Genomic DNA, 19,414 nt, shown 5'->3' with positions numbered 1-19,414 from the left:
TGCTGCCTGTGCTGTACCTGTTCCGTGTGTGAGGGAAGCTTGCAATGCTGCTGCCTGTGCTGTACCTGCTCCGTGTTTGAGGGAAGCTTGCATTGCTGTTGCCTGTGCTGTACCTGTTGCATGTGTAAGGGAAGCTTGCACTGCTGCCGCCTGTGCTGTACCTGATCTATGTGTGAGGGAAGCTTGCACTGCTGCTGTCGGTGCTGTACCTGTTCCATGTGTAAGGGAAGCTTGCACTGCTGTTGCCTGTGCTGTACCTGCTCCGTGTTTGAGGGAAGCTTGCATTGCTGTTGCCTGTGCTGTACCTGCTCTGTGTGTGAGGGAAGCTTGCACTGCTGCTGTCGGTGCTGTACCTGTTCCATGTGTAAGGGAAGCTTGCACTGCTGTTGCCTGTGCTGTACCTGCTCCGTGTTTGAGGGAAGCTTGCATTGCTGTTGCCTGTGCTGTACCTGCTCCGTGTGTGATGGAAGCTTGCACTGTTGCTGCCTGTGCTGTACCTGCTCTGTGTGTGAGGGAAGCTTGCACTGTTGATGCCTGTGGTGTACCTGCTCTGTGTAAGTAAATGGAGAGGAGGGAGAGAGTTGGAAGAGAGAGTGAAAGAGGCAGAAACGTGGAGAGTAAAAGAAAGAGCGAAGGAATATGTAAGCTGAGAGATGTGGCATAACAGAAGGATTGGTAGTGCGGGCACTGCTGCTTGGGGTATCTGCGCGATTTGTGTAAGTAAATGGAGAGGGGGGAGAGAGTTGGAAGAGAGAGTGAAACAGGCAGAAACGTAGAGAGTAAAAGAAAGAGCGAAGGAATCTAAGCTGCGAGATGTGGCATAACAGAAGGATTGGTAGTGCGGGCACAGCTGCTCGGGGTATCTGCGAGATTTGTGTAAGTAAATGGAGAGGGGGGAGAGAGTTGGAAGAGAGAGTGAAAGAGACAGAAACGTTGATAGGAAAAGAAAAGAAAGAGAGAAGGAATCTAAGCTGCGAGATGTGGCATAACAGAAGGATTGGTAGTGCGGGCACAGCTGCTTGGGGTATCTGCGAGATTTGTGTAAGTAAATGGAGAGGGGGGAGAGAGTTGGAAGAGAGAGTGAAACAGGCAGAAACGTGGAGAGTAAAAGAAAGAGCGAAGGAATCTAAGCTGCGAGATGTGGCATAACAGAAGGATTGGTAGTGCGTGCACCGCTGCTTGGGGTATCTGCGAGATTTGTGTAAGTAAATGGAGAGGGAGGGAGAGAGTTGGAAGAGAAAGTGAAAGAGGCAGAAACGTGGAGAGGAATAGAAAGAGAGAAGGAATCTAAGCTGCGAGATGTGGCATAACAGAAGGATTGGTAGTGCGTGCACCGCTGCTTGGGGTATCTGCGAGATTTGTGTAAGTAAATGGAGAGGGAGGGAGAGAGTTGGAAGAGAGAGTGAAAGAGGCAGAAACGTGGAGAGGAAAAGAAAGTGCAAATCTGTAAAGTAAGAGATGTGGCATAACAGAAGGATTGGTAGTGCGGGCACAGCTGCTTGGGGTATCTGCGAGATTTGTGTAAGTAAATGGAGAGGGGGGAGAGAGTTGGAAGAGAGAGTGAAACAGGCAGAAACGTGGAGAGTAAAAGAAAGAGCGAAGGAATCTAAGCTGCGAGATGTGGCATAACAGAAAGATTGGTAGTGCGTGCACCGCTGCTTGGGGTATCGGCGAGATTTGTGTAAGTAAATGGAGAGGGAGGGAGAGAGTTGGAAGAGAAAGTGAAAGAGGCAGAAACGTGGAGAGGAATAGAAAGAGAGAAGGAATGTAAGCTGCGAGATGTGGCATAACAGAAGGATTGGTAGTGCGTGCACCGCTGCTTGGGGTATCTGCGAGATTTGTGTAAGTAAATGGAGAGGGAGGGAGAGAGTTGGAAGAGAAAGTGAAAGAGGCAGAAACGTGGAGAGGAATAGTAAGAGAGAAGGAATCTAAGCTGCGAGATGTGGCATAACAGAAGGATTGGTAGTGCGTGCACCGCTGCTTGGGGTATCTGCGAGATTTGTGTAAGTAAATGGAGAGGGGGGAGAGAGTTGGAAGAGAGAGTGAAACAGGCAGAAACGTGGAGAGTAAAAGAAAGAGCGAAGGAATCTAAGCAGCGAGATGTGGCATAACAGAAGGATTGGTAGTGCGTGCACCGCTGCTTGGGGTATCTGCGAGATTTGTGTAAGTAAATGGAGAGGGAGGGAGAGAGTTGGAAGAGAAAGTGAAAGAGGCAGAAACGTGGAGAGGAATAGAAAGAGAGAAGGAATGTAAGCTGCGAGATGTGGCATAACAGAAGGATTGCTAGTGCGTGCACCGCTGCTTGGGGTACGACAAACAGGAGATGGTGACTAAAGTTTCAACCATGAGGTTGGAAGGCAGTGAAGTGAAATGTGAGGAGGCACCTCTTCAAATTGTAAAACAGACGGAGGGCATTGCTGTGGGGAGGGGGTGTAGGAGAAATGCACACGGCGGGCAGGGGAGGGGGCGGAGCGGGGAGAGCGGCATGTGGGTGTGAAGAATCCGGGGCCTTTGAAGTGAAGCTAAGCTTCACTTCAAAAGCTGTCGGAGGAATGCGGCTGAGGGAACAGACGGCGATTGCGGCTGAGGGAACTGATGTGCACGCGCTTTTAAGCTCAATGCACATGCGCATTGAGCTTAAAAGTCACGGGCACTGCAAGGAATCGCCAGGATTCCTTGCTTCTTAGTTAAAGGTTGTTTAAGCCGCAATAGGCTCGCAAGCTCGATGCGCATGCGCATGCGCATCGACAGGCGAGACCTAAAAATGGGGACAGAGCATGAAAGAGAGGAGAGAGATAGGATGATGGGGAAAAAGGGGAGGGAGAAGAAAGGGGGGAGGGAGACGGTGTGAAATGAGGAGAGAGGACAGAAAAAGAAGAGACAGAGGAACAAAGGGTGAGAGAAGGTGAACCAGACACCAGTAGAAGATAAAAATGGTGAATCTTTCAAGTGGTCATTATAAGCCTACCGAGTTTTACCGCTCGCGCTGCTGGCCTACCCTGCTTTAAAAGTCAACATATACAAATAGTTTTCTAAAAAAAGGACTGTGGATCAGCAATGCACCTCCGATTTCCATTGAGCAACGAGTCCCTCTTTTGATAATTGTTACCCCACAATGCTCTTTTGAAAATCTCTCAATAATAGCGTCATTCTGTGTCTAGCTGAAATAAACACCTACAGCCAGATTCATCAAGCGAAATGCGCTCGCAAAAGGGCCAGATTCTGAGAATCTGGCCCTTTGCGAGTGCAATTTTTGCATTTGGGATTCATCATCCCAAATGCAAAAATCGCTAATAAAGAATTCGCAAATTTGCGAGGATTAGCATTTAAGGAATCTCTATTAGAGATTCCTTAAATGCTATTCATGAAACATTTAAAAATTGCGAATTCGCAATTTAGGACCGCTATTTACCACGAAGGCAAACCTCGTGGTAAATAGCGAAAACTTAGAAGAATGCATTTAAATGCATTTTTCTAAGTTGCATGTTACACACACACATGTCCTTTGGACATGTGTGTGCATAACATCAGTGTAAATTCACACTTCAGGGGTGCTACAGGGTGCCCTTTGGACACCCCTGCACCCTTGAAATCGCATCCTTATTTGCGATTAGCAAACGCAAATAAGGAACATGTAGGAATCGCAATATTTTTTGCAATTCCTACATGAATCCCGTTTTGCAAGTCCTTAATAGCGATTCCTTATGAATCGCTATTAAAGACTCGCAAAACGGGTCTTTGATGAATCTAGCAGCTAGTTTCCTGACAATGACACGATGGCCCAATCTGAACTTACTATTGAAGTGCATTGGACTGGGTGCCATTTGGAATGTTACAATAAAAGCTGTTTTTAAAAATTAAAATAAAGTTAAAGTAGTAAGGTAATAACAAAGCTCAGTGTTCCCAAAGTATCATTATCATTATTATTATTAGTAGAATTAGTAGTAGTTGTTGTTATACTAATAATAACAATAAAAAATACTACTGCCACTACTGATAGTAATAATAGTATTACAACTTATTTTCCATAGTGCTTCATCGCTCTGTTTTTCCCTTCTATCTATTATAAATAACGCGTATTACGACCAGCAGCGATTCATTCAATGGCGTGCGGCGGTGCTTGACCAGAAGACTCCGAAGACAGTCAGAGACTAGTCCTGTGAGGCTCCGTCTACTCTGAAATGTCGGAGATGGCACAGTCGCTGTGAGGGATTTGCAGTAGCATAGGGGAGCACTTAAGGCTATCAGGATTGCATTGCAGTTAGTTGAGCGCGTGCTGGAGCGGCTCAAGATAGCTGCCTAGTCCGCGACCTCTGGGTTCCGTCAGAAATGACTATCGGAGAAAGAGCGAACTCAGTGACCTCACCCTGGTGGTGAGCGAAGTTAGGAATCAGTTGCAGGAGCGACGGAGAGAGGCAGGCAGGGCCGGACTGGCTGCAGTGGCCACCGGGCATTTTATCGGTAGGCCAGAAGGGTGTGGGCTGGTGTTCAAGCAGTGAGGGTGGGTTTTGCAGCAGTACCGCAATATTGGCCCCCTGTAACAAAAGCAGCAGTCGTGCTTAAGTGGAAGCAGTGCTGCTTCTCTATAGCCTTTCCCCCCATTGCGGCCAGTCCAGCAGAATTGCCAAGGCTGGTTTGTATTGCCAGTCCGGCCCTGGAGGCAGGCTGAGTTTCTAGACCTTTTGCCGGTATCCACGCCCCTTTTTAGGTCAAGCCTGGGCAGCGCACGCACTGCCCTGTGAGGCATGCTGTAATCAGGAGTGGACTTGAAGCTCCGCCCACTCTTTGCCCATATTTTTCATTGACTTGTTACATTGTCCTTTCTATACTGTGGCTTTTTATTGGCCAAAATGCTTAGTAGACCCTCTTTAGTACTGACTTGTTTTGTTTTGTAACCTCCCATGGCTACTCCCCCTGTTACGTGTGTTGTTGCTCGGTAGGCTTTAATTACAGCCTCCGAGCACTACTTTCTCAAAAAGCTTTGTCCTGCCTGCTATTACAGGCAGGGCACGCTCTCTCCTAACACAAATGCATTTGCAATGCGATAGGGCTCGCATTTGAGACAGTTTGAGCTATTGGCATTGTAAATGACAATGCCTTTTATTTATGTTTTAAAAACAACACATAAACAAAATGCATTGTTTTTTACAATGCCAATAGCTCGAACTTGTGTAAATGCAAGACCTATTGCATTGAAAAGGCTTATTTAGGATCTCTTTTCTATACATATATATTCAACACTTTATCTGTCTCGATTTTCTTAGAAAAAAATAGATTTTGTAGTGAAATTACAACTTTTTAGAACCCCCATCTAGGAGCTCTTTTTATATATACACAACTTCTGCGACAAACTACAATGATTGCAACCATAGTAATGCAGTCATTTTGCTACATTTACATAGGATACATTGTGCATATGTTTTTAACATATCATAAATATTTTTTAAATGAAATGAAAAAGAGATTTATAAAGCGCAATACATTTACCAGAAGGCTTCAAGGTAAAATATGCTGTAGGGTCTTAGTTAAAAGTCATAGTTTAAACAACCATGTCTTTAACGCTTTCCTGAAAACCAACAGGTGAGTTTCATCATTTAACCTCTGAGGATTTGAATAAGAAGAATGTGGGTAAGAGGGAAGGAAGTATGCAGATATGCCAACTGCCTGAGGATTACAATGAGCAAATAAATAAATCTTCCCACCATTTTACCTTAACAAATATAGGTAGAATCACTCAAGCCACATAAGATGGCTACCCCCAGAGATCGGAACTGAGAAAAACAATACTAGAAACAAAAAGAAGACTGCTCCATATACCAATGCAAAAACAGCCTGCAAAAAGGGCAGACATCTTCAAATGGCACATTAATCATTAGCAACCCTTCAAATTCGGAAACAGACACCTGTAAACTTTGGGAACAAGCTCGTTAACAAGAAAAACTCCATATTCCCTACAACTCTAAATTAGCACTAATCAGAATTATTAGCAAAATGTTACTTGTCGTCGGACATTATTTGGATTTTACGTGTCCCGGGACATCGAATGGTCGGGAGCGTCTGACGCTGTGGCCGCCGTTCCTGCTGGTCATAGCAACACAAGATTAATGGCGTAATTCTCACCCGGCGTTTTAACCTCAAGATGGCGCCTGAGAAGGAACGGACCTGCTTTTTGAATGCCTCGCAGCCAGTGGCGGCTGGTGACATTTGAAAGTGGCAGGGCGTAAAAGTTGTGGACGGCGCACTGTGGCGAGCAAGCGCAGCCAGCAAGCATGAACGAAAATAATTACATTATGTAACATGCAGATCACAGATTTGAATTGTATTTAGCGAGGTAAGTGGGCTGCTGCTTTAGACACTGGAGTCATTTTGTTAATTAAAGTTCATGCGTTGCAAGCCTTCTAATATAGCAAAGTGATATATTTAGAGACGACCACGCAAAATATCTAGAGCCCAGATTGTGTGCACCCACAAAATGCCTTGATTCAGAAAGGAGATGAAGGAATGAGACGTGCTTGCCAATTTTGTAACATGCTAGTTAAATTAGTTTACGCACAAAACCGACCAGACCTAAAAGCTGAGTAGAAAACGGGTGCCAACGTGGAATCAACCTACTTGCATATGTCAAACCAGAATCACTGAAGACAGGTCAAGGAAGCTACGCAAATAAAGAAACACCCACCAAGAAAGCAGTGCACGGAGACTTGAAAGGAGGGGACAGTTTGATCCAGTTTTCCCAGACTCCAGATCTCACTGGATTTAGACAAAAAGTACTGGGTGCGAGAGTACTGGGCTAGATGTGTCACGGTTCAGATCTGCATCTGTGAAACTAACAAAGGTTCTGAGGTAGGCACCGAGGCCCCGGTCTACCCACTCTTTCAACAATGATGTAGCACACAATACTCCTCCTGCCCCTGACAGCCTCCCCAACCCACGGCCCCTGCACAGCAACCTCGTGTCTCACCCCTGCTGAGTCACACTCACTTCTCTTCAAATAATAAAACAACAAAGTCAAGTCAATAAACTTAACTTACCTTACCTTCCCGCCTTCAAGTTCGTTCCGACTCCAGACGTCCCAAACCCGCCTTCCTGTTCTTGAATTCATCGTCACTCGTCACGCAGGAAGCCAGGCAGCCTCCCTCCCCTCCACCACAGCACAGCGCTGTGATTGGTTCGGCCGGCTGCCCCAACACCACGTGATTTCTCTGTATGCTGCAGCATACAGGGAACAGGGAGAGTGGGAGGGGTTACTCGAGGGCAGGGGGGAGCGGCTTGCCCGCTGTTATTAATACAGTTAATACTGTCTGTTTGGACAGCCTCTCAGGCTGCCCAAACAGACAGTATTAACAACAGTGGGGAAAGCCACTCCGCCCTGCCCTCGAGTAACCCCTCCCACTCTCTCAAGCACAAACGTCTGCTTTCTCGCTGTGCGAGAAGGCAGAAACAAATGGTGGTTCTCTACTATTTGTTTCTGCCTTCTTGCACGGCGAGAAAGCAGTGGGGCGGCGCCCAAACGCCCCCATGGAGGATCCGCCACTGCTCGCAGCAGATCCATGAGAACTTTTACCGATCTACCTACTCCCTACCCCTCCCCGCTCTACTCCTCTCCTCTTTCCTGCTACTGACCTTTGCCCTCACCTGTCCTTGCCCTAGTCCCAACCCTGTTTACCTGTGAATTCCCCGCGTCATTTGAGAGCTAGCAATTTTGTCTGATGCCCGATGTTTTACCTGTTTTAGCTATAGGGGAGACAGGTCGGGGATTCCCTCCGTGGACGTCACCTACCCAGTCGGTCTTTAGCCAGACTTCCTTTCATCTCGCCTGTTGTCTCTTCCCGCATCCTCCCTCTATTTATGTCTCTACTTCTCCCCTCTCTCAATGTACTGAGACTGAACTTTTTTGTCTGATGCCCGATGGAGCTACCTAGTTTAGCTATAGGGGAGATGGCCCGTGGATTCCCTCCTTGGTCATCACCTACCCAGTCGGTCTTTAGACAGACTTCTTTTCGTCTCTCAGTATTGTCTCTTTCCTTATCCTCCCTTTCTCACCTTCCCTGCCCCCTCCACTACTTTTCTCTCTCCTCTATCTCCTCTCCTAATTGTATTGCCTATGTTTTTTGGGATTTATTGTGTAATTGTTTAACTTTTTCTGTTACATTGTTGATTCTCATGTGAAGCGCTCTGATACCTCCGGGTCTAGCCAGCGCTATATAAAACTCTTTAAATAAATAAATAAGAGAGTTTCATAGTCTGGTCGTACTGACCAGAAAGCTTCTGCCACCCCAGGAGCTTTTCTGGAACCTAGGAATCACCAAATTGTGGGACTGAGCTGAGCGTAGATGTCGCGTAGGAACGTACTGATGAAGGTACTGCTTGAAAAAGGCTGGTCCTATGTCATGGGTTGCTTTAACCCTTTGGATGCGTTGGACAGCTCCCGGCCGTCCGACGCAACGGGTGGCGCGTGCATCGGACGGCCGGGGCCGTCCGAATTTCGCATTCATCCGAAGGGTTAAATGCTGTGCAAAGGGCTTTAAACTCAATGCGTCCCTTCACTGGTAACCAGTGTTAATAAAAAGTGGTGTTGCTGCCAAAGAGTAGAACTTCAGTATTGTTGGAATTTTAATTCAGACTGTTGGTGGCCATCCAGTCACCAACTTGACGGAGGCAGGTATAAAACTGTGATACCGTGTCCAAAGGTGTGCCTGTCTCTGATACCACAATTCAGGTATCGTCAGCATAGGAAATTGCTGAAAAACCCAGAGATCTAATTAGCTGCACTAGGGGTGCAATGTAGATTTTCAAAAGAGTGAAGCCTAATGATGAGCCGTGGGGTACCCCGCAAGGCAGTGTGAAATTGTGTGATTTGAATTCAGAAAGAGTTACAAATTGTTCTCGGTCAAATAGAGAAGATCTAAGCAGGACAAGAGCTTTTCCTTTTATGCCTATCCTCTCAAGGCATTCCAGTAGTTTAGTATGACTAACATTGTCAAATGCGGCAGAGAGGTCAAGCAGCACAAGTGTTACATTGCCCCCTGCATCGACCCTCTGCCTGATCTGTTCTGATGCGGAGATCACTTCCAGTTCAGTGCTATGGTGTTTTCTGAAGCCGAACTTGGTGGCATCCATGAAAGCATGTTTCTCGATGTATTCAGATATTGCTACATTCATGGCTTTCTCAACCATTTTGGCGGGCAGGGGGAGTCTTGAGATTGGATGGTAGTTATTAGGACCCCCCTGTTTAAGTTTGCTTTTTTTAGAAGAGGGAGGACTGATGCTAATTTCAAGTTGGTGGGAAATATGCCTGAGGAAAACATTTGGTTAAAAATAGGAGATAGATAAGAAGCAATTATTTTTTGTAGAAGATGAAAGATCTTGGGTCTAATGGAGATACAGATTTGGTAGACAGAAGTAGTTTGGTAACCTGATCAGAGGTCAAGGATTGAAAATGAAGTCGTTCTGGAGGATTTTAAAGTGGCTAAAGAGACCTCTTCTTTCATGTTAGGAGTGACTGATGTACCTGGGGGGGCGGGAGTCGCACATTGAGGCAAGGATGTAGAGAAACCACTGTAGACTAATCTAACTTTATACTTGTTGCCGACTTCAGCATTCTGTCTCATGTGGATTTGTTGGCACAGTGATCATAGACACTAAGGCGTGATCCAGTTCTCGCTGGTAGGAAGAGTGCACCTTGTTCTGCAACCCATTCACTGGGGGTGGGATGGGAAATGCGTGTTGGTTATTGCTCTGTATCCAAAGCTGAGGGCGGAGCGTTGCTCGTGTATTGTTGCCAAGAGCGAGGCTAGAGGTGCCGACTGCCAGAAACGCCACCTTGTGCAGCCCACTGGAGAAGCCGCAGATCATTTGCCACATCCAGAAGTCGCTTAACTATTCTGTCTTTGATTGCAAGTGGCTGCCGCGAAGCGCCCGTTTTGTTTCCTTGGGCAACTACCCGAAGTGCACTAAAGCACTACAGATCTACAAAATCCAGCATTAAGATGTGCAGCTGCTGAGCGAAGTCACAACCATAGGGCAGGGAGGCAAGGCACTGTGAAGCACGGCTATCAGCGGACTCTCTGATAAGTTGGGAAAATTGTGTTTTTTGAAGTTAGCACCACCTGTCATGTTTGGGTAAGTAACACTTGGGTCCCAGCAAACATACGGGTCTCTGTGGAAACACTGGACTTACTGACTGACTAATATAGCAATTGCATAGCCGTGGACTCATTATTTTAAGTATAACTATTTTAGCACTGTCCTACATTAAAGCAGCGATTATGTAGTACCTATATTTTGTGGAACGAGGATTTGGTGCATGCAGGACCCCTCACACAAAGTTCAATGCAAACATTTTTAAAAAAGATATGACTCTGTGGCTATACTGTTTTTTCCACCAAGTTGCAGTTCTTTTGTTATGGAACAGAGACTCCTGTGCGAGGCTCTAAATACATGCCCAATTACTGCCTCCTTATCATTATTCTCTTGATGTATTTTCATTGTAAAATTCAATAAAAAAGGAACACAAAAAAAAAATACATGCTGAATAACGTGGGCTCTCGAGGCTGGCACCAGTACTGCTGTTTTGCTATGCCCCACATAGCAGAGCTTGGCGACTCACAGCGGTTGTCATGACACCACCAGTTTCACTGGGCACATGAGCGCAGTTGACAGTGGATTAGGGCTTTTGTGGTACTTAAAAGCGTGACACTGCACTTTGAAGCTACGTTTCTCTGTCAGCAACACTTTATTTCAGGACATCTTCGGTAGATTAATACTTCCACGACGTCTAGATTTTGACATAGAACTGCCATACCACCATTCAGGGGCGTTTTAAGGATTTTGGGGGCCCTGGGCCAAATGTATTTTGGGGGCCCCTGTTCGGAGCAATTTTGATTTTATTATCTAGTTTTCCCTCTTTCATGTCCTCTTTGGTCAAATTCTAAATGTGTGTCCATCTAATATTCAGGGATAGTGATGTGTGTTTTCAGTATCTTAACACAGTAGCAGCTCACTAACATTACTGCAAATAATGTCTGTCACACCCTCCCATTTCTCCTATATAATGATTTAAAAGAAACTTTTTAGGATTAACATCTCTTTATTATTTTAACACATTACATCACATTATGAGCCGCCTACATCCACAGGCCGGAGGCGATGGAACTTCTAGCATATAGTGAATGTCATTTAATAACAATAAAATAACTAAAGGAGTGAAAGGTCAGGCACAAGACGGGAGGAGGGGAGTCAGTCGCTGGAATGGAGTCTACATTATGGCTTCTCTTTGACTCTGGTGCGGCATGTATCCACCTCTGGTGTCTGTGTCCTTAAGCATAGGATTTTCAAATATTGAGCATAGGGCAATTCTCGGAATTCATCCGACAAATATTGTATGCAGGGGGGCCACATTTTAACGAAGCGAGGTAATTGCTGTGTGTCTATAGCCAACAGCTTTTCCATGCTCAGTATGTCCCAGACCTTAAGTAACCAATCCAGGTGTGTTGACACTGTATCCCTTCCCCACTTCACAAGCAGGAGTTGTTCACTGCACAAAACAGCAAGGTGATCACTATACCTCTGTGCGAACGTAGCGGGTGTAAGGGGATTGGGAAGGCCTAATAGTATGTAGGTTGGGAATTTGATAATGTCAGTTTGGAATATACTGTTGACCGAGTCCAAGACCTTGGACCAGAAGGGTTCCAACTTGGGACAGTGCCAGGGGTTGTCCCCGCCGCCACTCTGACAGGCATGTGATACCAGTAGTAGGCGATCTTGAGGAGCATCTCTTTACTAGTGGTGTTCAGTGCTGAGGAGCGCGCTCTGTGGAGTATGTCATTTCATTCCTTATCTGTAAAAGTACGCTCGCGTTCTCTCTCCTAGCAGGTGCAGGCCTGCGAGGCTAAGGGGCGGATTGGTTTTACTAAGAAGGCGTACATGTCTGAGAGTAGCTTGGCATCCGAGTTTCTAGTGAGGATCCACTTCTCGAATGCCGTCAGAGGTCTACTGGCATGCGGGCGGACCCAGGGCTGAAAAACCCAGTGCGCCAACATGAGATATTGCCACTGTGTCAATTGTGGTAGATTGTAATGGGTTTGCAATGTGTAGAAATCCATAAGGCCATCAGCGTCAAAAATGTCGCCTGTACACTTACAGTTGGCTTCCTGCCAGGTCTTAAACCATGCCCCTGTGAGTGCCAGTGGAAAGTCTGGGTTGCCAATCACAAGAGTTTGTGGCGATATTGGAGTGGAGAGCCCATGTTGTTGATATACTTATCCCACTCCCCCACTGTGACCTGCTTGACTGGGGAGACATACACGCCCAAGGGTCTGTGTGCTGTCGGCAACCAGGGTATCTTCCAAATATGGATGGCTGCGATGGCCTGGTCGATGAAGCACCCATGCTTTTCAGTGAGTGGACGAGACCATTCCACGATGTAGCGGAGCTGCGCTACCCGATAATAACACCACCGGTCCGGAACGCCAAAGCCGCCAGCAGCCAAGGGGAGGTAGGCGCAGGCCTTGGATATACGTGCTCGCTTGCCTTCCCAAATAAAGTCCCACAGCAGGGATTGTATCCTATTCAAGACCATTGGAGGGGCCTGGAGGGGCAGTGTTTGCATGGTGTAAAGGAGTTTAGGCAGGAGTGTCATCTTAATTGCTGCAAGGCGGCCCATCCATGAAAGCTTATGTGTCTTCCATTTTGTGAGCTTGTGCCTCGCAAGTGCTAGGAGGGCCCAATAATTATAAGCAGCAGTGGCTGTAGTTGTGGAGTGCACGCATAGACCGAGGTACTGTATGCTGTCATCTGCCCATTGGTATGGGTATTTGCCCTGCAGCCGAGAGCCTTCTACGTCAGGGACGGTTAGGCCTAGGAGCAGGGACTTCTGAGGGTTGATCTTAAAACCGGAGGCCGATCGGAACTCATCCATCTCAACGGAAACAGCATCTAGCAAGTTGTCGGGGTCTGTGAGCGCGAGAAGCACGTCATCAGCATATAACATTGTCTCATGTTCCCTGACTCCCATTTCGACCCCAGATATGAGTCAATTCAGCCTTATTCCTTCGTCAAATGGATCCATGTAGACCTCAAAAAGTAGTGGCGACCAAGGGGAGGCCTGTCTGGTCATTCTCTGAAGGCAGATGATTTAGTACCGTTGACTTGTACATTTGCTTGGGGAGTTGAGTGGCAGGAGTGGATCAAGCCTTGAAGCAAGGGCCCAAATCCAAATCTCTCCAACACTCGGTGTAGGTAAGGCCAGTGCAAGCGGTTGAATGCTTTCTCAGCATCTATGGTCAACACTAGGGCTGGGGCCTGTGTACGTTGAATTTTGTCCAGTAGATGGCACAATCTTTTAGTGTTGTTGCTACAGCCTCTTTCCTAGACAAAACTGGCCTGGTCAGAATCCACCAATCCCTGCACATAGGGGGCCAGCCTGTGCGCCAGGATGCTGGTGAAGATTTTTGCATCAACGTTCAATAGTGAAATTGGGTGATAAGAAGCACAGTCCCTAGGATCTTTTCCTGGTTTCAGGATCACTCTGATAGTGGCTTGGAGCATTGATTACGGCAGTGTCTCCCCCTACTTCGATGAATTGTACACCCATGCCAATATGGGAGCAAACTGTACCCCAAAGAGTTTATAGAACTCTGCCCCGTACCCATTGGACCAGATGCCTTGTTAGACTTTAGTTTCTGAATTTCTATGAGGAGCTCCTGTGTACTTATGTCCTATTTCAGTGCTTCAAAGATGGACCCAGTCGCCACTGGTGGAGGCACCGGGGCAAGATACCCTGAAATGTCTATGTTGTGAAGCTGCTCGGCCTGATAAAGCTTCTAATAAAAATATGGGAAGGCATTAGCCACCTCTAAGTCTGAAGAACAAAGGGAGTCCTCCGTAGTCCGCACCTCGAGGACCCGCCGATCCGATGCCTGCGCTCGAAGGCGGTGAGCTAACATGACCCCTGCCTTGTTTCTTCCTGCATAATATGTCTGACGTATTCCGAGAAGGTCATAATCAACACGTCCCATATCTAGTGCCTGCAGTTGTTTTCATGTTGTGTTCAACTGGCGACTGATTGCCACTGATCCTGACCTGACATGCGCCGACTTCATGTCTTTGATCAGTGCTCCCAGGCTTCTCTCTTCCCCCTTTGTTCTCTATTGAAACCTGCCGATATACCTAGAAAGTGCCCTCGCAATACCACCTTCAGAGTTTCCCAAAGGATATGTATTGGCGTCTCAGGGAGAGAAATAGTTTCCAAGAAGGATTGGAGTAAAGTTTGTGTATTAGCTCTTATTTTGCCATAAGTCAAAAGTTTAGTATTTAGTCACCAACAGAGGGGGGCGAGCGTCTGATCCCCATATTTAAATTGCAGAGTTAAAGGAGAGTGATCGAGAGTGCGTCTGCCCAATTTCCACCAATAGTGTGACCTGAGTGATCCGTGATGTAGTGAGAAAGTAATCTATTGCGCGCATACGTATGATGTGATGCAGAAAAGAAGGTGCAATCTATTGCCCTGGGATGCATGTTCTCCAGATATCTGTGAAGCCTGCCTCACCCAACCACTGTCAGTCCCCCATTCCGTCCTGTTCTCGGGGCAGATCTATCCAGGTGGCTGTTGATTGCTATGTTGAAGTCTCCCTCCACAACTATTTCCCTATCGGAGAGTTAAGCAGCAGGCCCACTGTCTCCCTAAAAAAAACTTCCTGCTGCTCATTTGGGGGATAAATGTTAGCAACCATGAGCCTGGCCCCCTGAATAGTGACCTGCAATGCCAACATCCTACCTGGGATCTCCATGAGCACCCGCTCCACCCTTCCCGCAAAGTGGGTCGCAAGCAAGATAACCACCCCGTTCTTGGTGGACCCTGAGGAGAAATATTGCCTTTCAAACCAGAGTGAACGTAGTTTCCGCCAGTCTTCCTGGAGGAGGTCGGTCGCCTGTAACAGGCAAATATTGCATTTCGAACCTCTAAGCAGAGCCAGGACAGCAAGCGGCTTGGCCCAGGCTTTAAGGCCTCGAACATTGAGGCTAATCAAGGACACCACTACGAGGGAATCTTCAGGGAAGCTTGTGTTCCTTTAGCAGCAACCCGCATACGTCGAACCATGCCCTTACAAAGATTAAGGCTAAGGAAAAACCTCCTTTGACGAAGAAGATGGGGTAAGGAAAGCGAGATATAGAGAAGAATAAACAACAATATCAACACAATGAATTTCCGAACCGGGTGGCACTTGAAGAGTCATAATGAGATGGGTCCATGTCAAAGGTGAACGCAGTCACCAACGAACGTCCGGCAGTTTGGAGCTCCGCTGAACACAACGCGCCTTGCCTGGCAACGGAGGCCAACATACCAGACAAACAGGAGTCTCAGCAGCTCAGCCTCAGCTGCTGAACCCCTGGAGAGAAACACATCTTCTTTCTTTCTGCAGAAGATGGGGGAGTAACCTTGAGCGTTCCTCTCTGCTTCCATAGGTTTTCCCACAATCTTTTTCACACATCTAGTTGAGCGATGGGAGCCCAGCTTACCCCTCTGCAAAGCTTGCAGCGGGTGATCCAGACGGTCCTGTGTCTCCCAGCTTCAGGATGTCCAGCAGGTTGCAGGTTGCTGGCCTTGTCCAGAGTACGGATCACTCGTTCTTCGTCTCACCAGACAAATTGGAGGCAGGAAGGGTGCCCCCATTTGTACATGAAGCTGCAGAATGTCTGTGATGGGTTTGATGAATCTGTGTCTCTGAAGTGTAATTGGGGAAAGATCCTGAAACAGCCAAATCCGGAGGCCCTCGAATTCAATATCTTTCAAATCTTGTGCTTCCATCATTATGGCCTTCTTCTGTCGGTAATATTGGAGGCAAGTGAGTATGTCTTGTGGCTGGTCCGGTCCAGAAGCCGGTCTTCCCGTGTGATGAGTGCGGTCAAGGATGATATCCTGTCCCGGCAGCGATGGAGCGAAGTGCTTGAAGAGGCAGACCACAAAGTCCTCTAGGTTACCTGTGACTGCTTGTTGAGGAACTCCCTTAATACTAATATTGGGGCGCCGAGATCTGTTCTCCAAGTCTTACAGCTGGATCTTTTTGTAGAGGTCATATCCTTTACCGACATGTCCTTCATAGTGGTCCGATTGGTCGACATGGCCACTCACCGGTCAAAAGTATAATCTCTCATGGCCGTCGGTCGCCACAGCACTGGTCCCTTCCGCTGCTGGCGTATAGCGCAACCATGCAAGGCACCTCCTCTTTGGAAACCATGCTCTCACCTCAAGATTGATGGGAGATCCCTAAGGCCACACCCAGAGCCTGGGACAGCAAACACTTTGGTTGCCTCTCAGGGTCGGGACGGTTTTCTTTGCCCAGACCGCTGAAGGCTGCTGTTGCAAGCCCTCGTCCCCTACGAGGCACTCCGCCTGCAGCAGCCACAGCTTAGCACCCCAGCAATCACTTCGGTTGCCATTGCCGATAACGCAGGGACCTCCACTGGCTCATTAACAGGCCCAGAGAACAACAGAGTGGCGATCCAGGCTTCAGAAATTGAGGGGGCACCCTCCAGTCATCCAGTGATAGACCTGGCATTTGCCCGCATTCTCCACAACTCCTGCAGGACAACCCAGTCAGTGGTAGGGCCCACGTGTAGCTTCACAAGGACATGCCGGCCTGCTCCCTCCGGACAGCAGAAGAGTTGCAGTAGCGTGCCCTTGTCCCCTGCAGGCCTCTTCCTTAGCGATGGGAGACTCAAGGAGTCCCGGTTTTGGTCTCCGGTCACCACAGCATTAACGGGACCCCCTCCCGGCCTGACCACCAGGTTCAGGGGCAAGTGCTGAGGCGCCGCATGTGGCCACCTGGCAGGCAGCCCACCAGGTCTCCAGACAGCCTGAGGGTCTACAACTCCAACCAATTGCTAGAGGCGGCCAAACTTATTGTGGGGGGAGGGTCCCCATTCTCTTCACTGTACCGATTGCCCAGTCCCAAGACCGGGCCCTAGACCATATGTGTACTCCGTTACAGGTCTGGGGGAACCTGGGCCTGCCCCAGCCCAGAGTCCAGCACGGCAATCCCAGGCCCCAAGTCCTTGCCCTTCCCACTCCAGGGCTGCAGATTCACTCAGATGGTGCCAGGGAGAGGGCCGATCACCACTCACCCCTGGTTTCGGACTCTCCGCACTACCGCAAATGCATCACTCCGCAAGGCCGTAGGTGCCCATGATGCCCAGCCTTATGGCTCCACAGTGCTCTGCACACACGGCCCAGGGACAGCAGCCATCACTTTCAAGTCTGCCGCGGTCTGGCGCCACAGGACACCTTGGACCTTCAGGCAGACGTGCCTCTGACGCCTCCCTGGATTCTTGCCCTGTACACACGGCGAAGCTCCAATGGCTGCGATCAACTCCACCACCATGCTGTACACCCCCCAAAAGAAACTTTTTATATGGACCTTGCATGAAACAAACACATTTTGTCTGCATAATGTCTTCAATAGACTCTCACACAATAAAAATAAATGATAGAAAAACGCAACTTACAACAATTTGTTTCAAAAATGTTCACAGTCATCAGGGCAAGACTCTATGCAGAACAAAGCTGGCTCTATCAGGGGGCCCCTTGAAAGGCTGGGGCCCTGGGCCAGAGCCCACTTTGCCCATGCCTTAAAACGTCTCTGCCACCATTGTGCTGTAATCAGTTAGAACTAAGTGTTTTTTTCTGAAATACAATACTTGCAACCCCTGCTCCTTAGGGTGACCAGGTTTTGAATAATTGAAATTGTGACATTTCGCAAAAAAAAAGAAAAAGAGCAACACTTTTTTATCAACCAAGCAGCAGAGAATCACAGCGCTCATCAACCTAGAATCACGGGAGAGGCAATAAGAAAATAAATAAAATTCCATCCTTTTAAAACCCAGTAAGATACATTTGAATTAAATTGCTTTACTATAACAGGTGCTAACTAGCCCTGTGTTGTAACAAATAGCGAGCATTTGCATTGAAATAGGTCTCGCATTTGCGAGAGTTTGAGCTAATGGCATTGTAAATGATAATCAGCCAGATTCATGAAACGAAAATCGGCTCGCAAAGGGCCAGATTCTGAGAATCTGGCCCTTTGCGAGCGCAATTATTGCATTTGGGATTCATCATCCCAAATGCAATAATCGCTATTATAGAATTCGCAATTGTGCGAGGAATTGCATTTAAGGAATCTCTATTTGAGATTCCTTAAATGCAATTCATTAACCAATTTTAAATTGCGAATTCGCAATATTTGGCCGCTATTTACCACGAAGTCTGACTTCGTGGTAAATAGCGAAAAAATAGAAAAAAGCACTTTAGTGCTTTTTCTCAGTTGCATGTTACACACACACATGTCCTTTGGACATGTGTGTGCGCAACACCTGTGTAAATTTGCATTTCAGGGGTGCTACAGGGTGTCCTTTGTAAACCCCTGGCACCCTTGAAATCGCATCCTTATTTGCAATTAGCAAATTGCTAATTGCAAATAAGGAATAACTCCCCATTCATTCCTATGGGCCTGTAGGCTAATCGCAAATAAGGAAGATGTAGGAATCGCAATATTTTTTGCAATTCCTACATGAATCCCGTTTTGCAAGTCCTTAATAGCGACTCGCAAAACGGGACTATGATGAATCTAGCTGAATGCCTTTTATTTATGTATTTTTAAAACCTGCAAGCGATGCATAAACATGCACTTTGTACTTATAGTACTTGCTTATGGGAAGCAAGGCTGGAAGTCAGTCAGTCAGTCAAATAATCTTTATTCAGCTTACTTGCAGCCATAAAAGAATACATCCAAAGATTAAAAACATTTAAGATATAAAACCAGCAATGTATAATAGACATCTTGACAACAGCAATTCGAATGTGCCTGGTTTATAAAGGGAGTGGAGTACCGTCACCAGTACCAGATGTGAGGGAAAAAAGAAACTAGGAGTGCACTAGGCAAGGTACTGTGCGGGTGGAACAGAGGTTACAAGGGTGCGCGACAAATAGAAAAGAAACTGTTTATACTTCCTGCCCCTTAGCTTCAGGTGGTGAGGAGGAAAGAGTACATAAGGCTAGGTAGAGCCCAAATTAGAGGAGGTTTGAACCCCAATCAGTGATGGCCACGCAATAGACCCCCAATCTAGGGTTCAAGGGAGGCCTCAACAGCCCAGAATCCTGACGTTCCCTCGAATCGGCTTCAATAATAACATAAATACCAGTGTGCACATTGACCCCCCTCCCTCCCGCAAATTACAAAGAAAAAGCTGTCCCGATAACCTGTGTGCCCGTATTCACAAAAGCCCTTCCCCTCCCCTCACTATCTCCCCTTTCCCAGACCACGTAGTACACTGGCCGTAACTCTCTAGAGTTACGGCGGCGTGAAGGCATCCTCCGGGGGTGTCCACCAGTCTTTCGACCAGGTCTCGGGCTCCGCAT

The 19,414-nt window shown here is 47.3% G+C and overlaps 1 pseudogene; it reads left to right on the top strand.

Moving 5' to 3' along the window:
- Positions 1-13,800, top strand: part of LOC144784066 (uncharacterized) — a 33,316-nt pseudogene extending 19,516 nt beyond the window's left edge.
- The last annotated feature ends 5,614 nt before the right edge of the window (positions 13,801-19,414 follow it).

This window comes from Lissotriton helveticus, chromosome 10, assembly GCF_964261635.1.
Source record: "Lissotriton helveticus chromosome 10, aLisHel1.1, whole genome shotgun sequence".
Lineage (NCBI taxonomy): Eukaryota > Metazoa > Chordata > Amphibia > Caudata > Salamandridae > Lissotriton > Lissotriton helveticus.
This window is presented reverse-complemented; position numbering and strand designations above follow the sequence as displayed.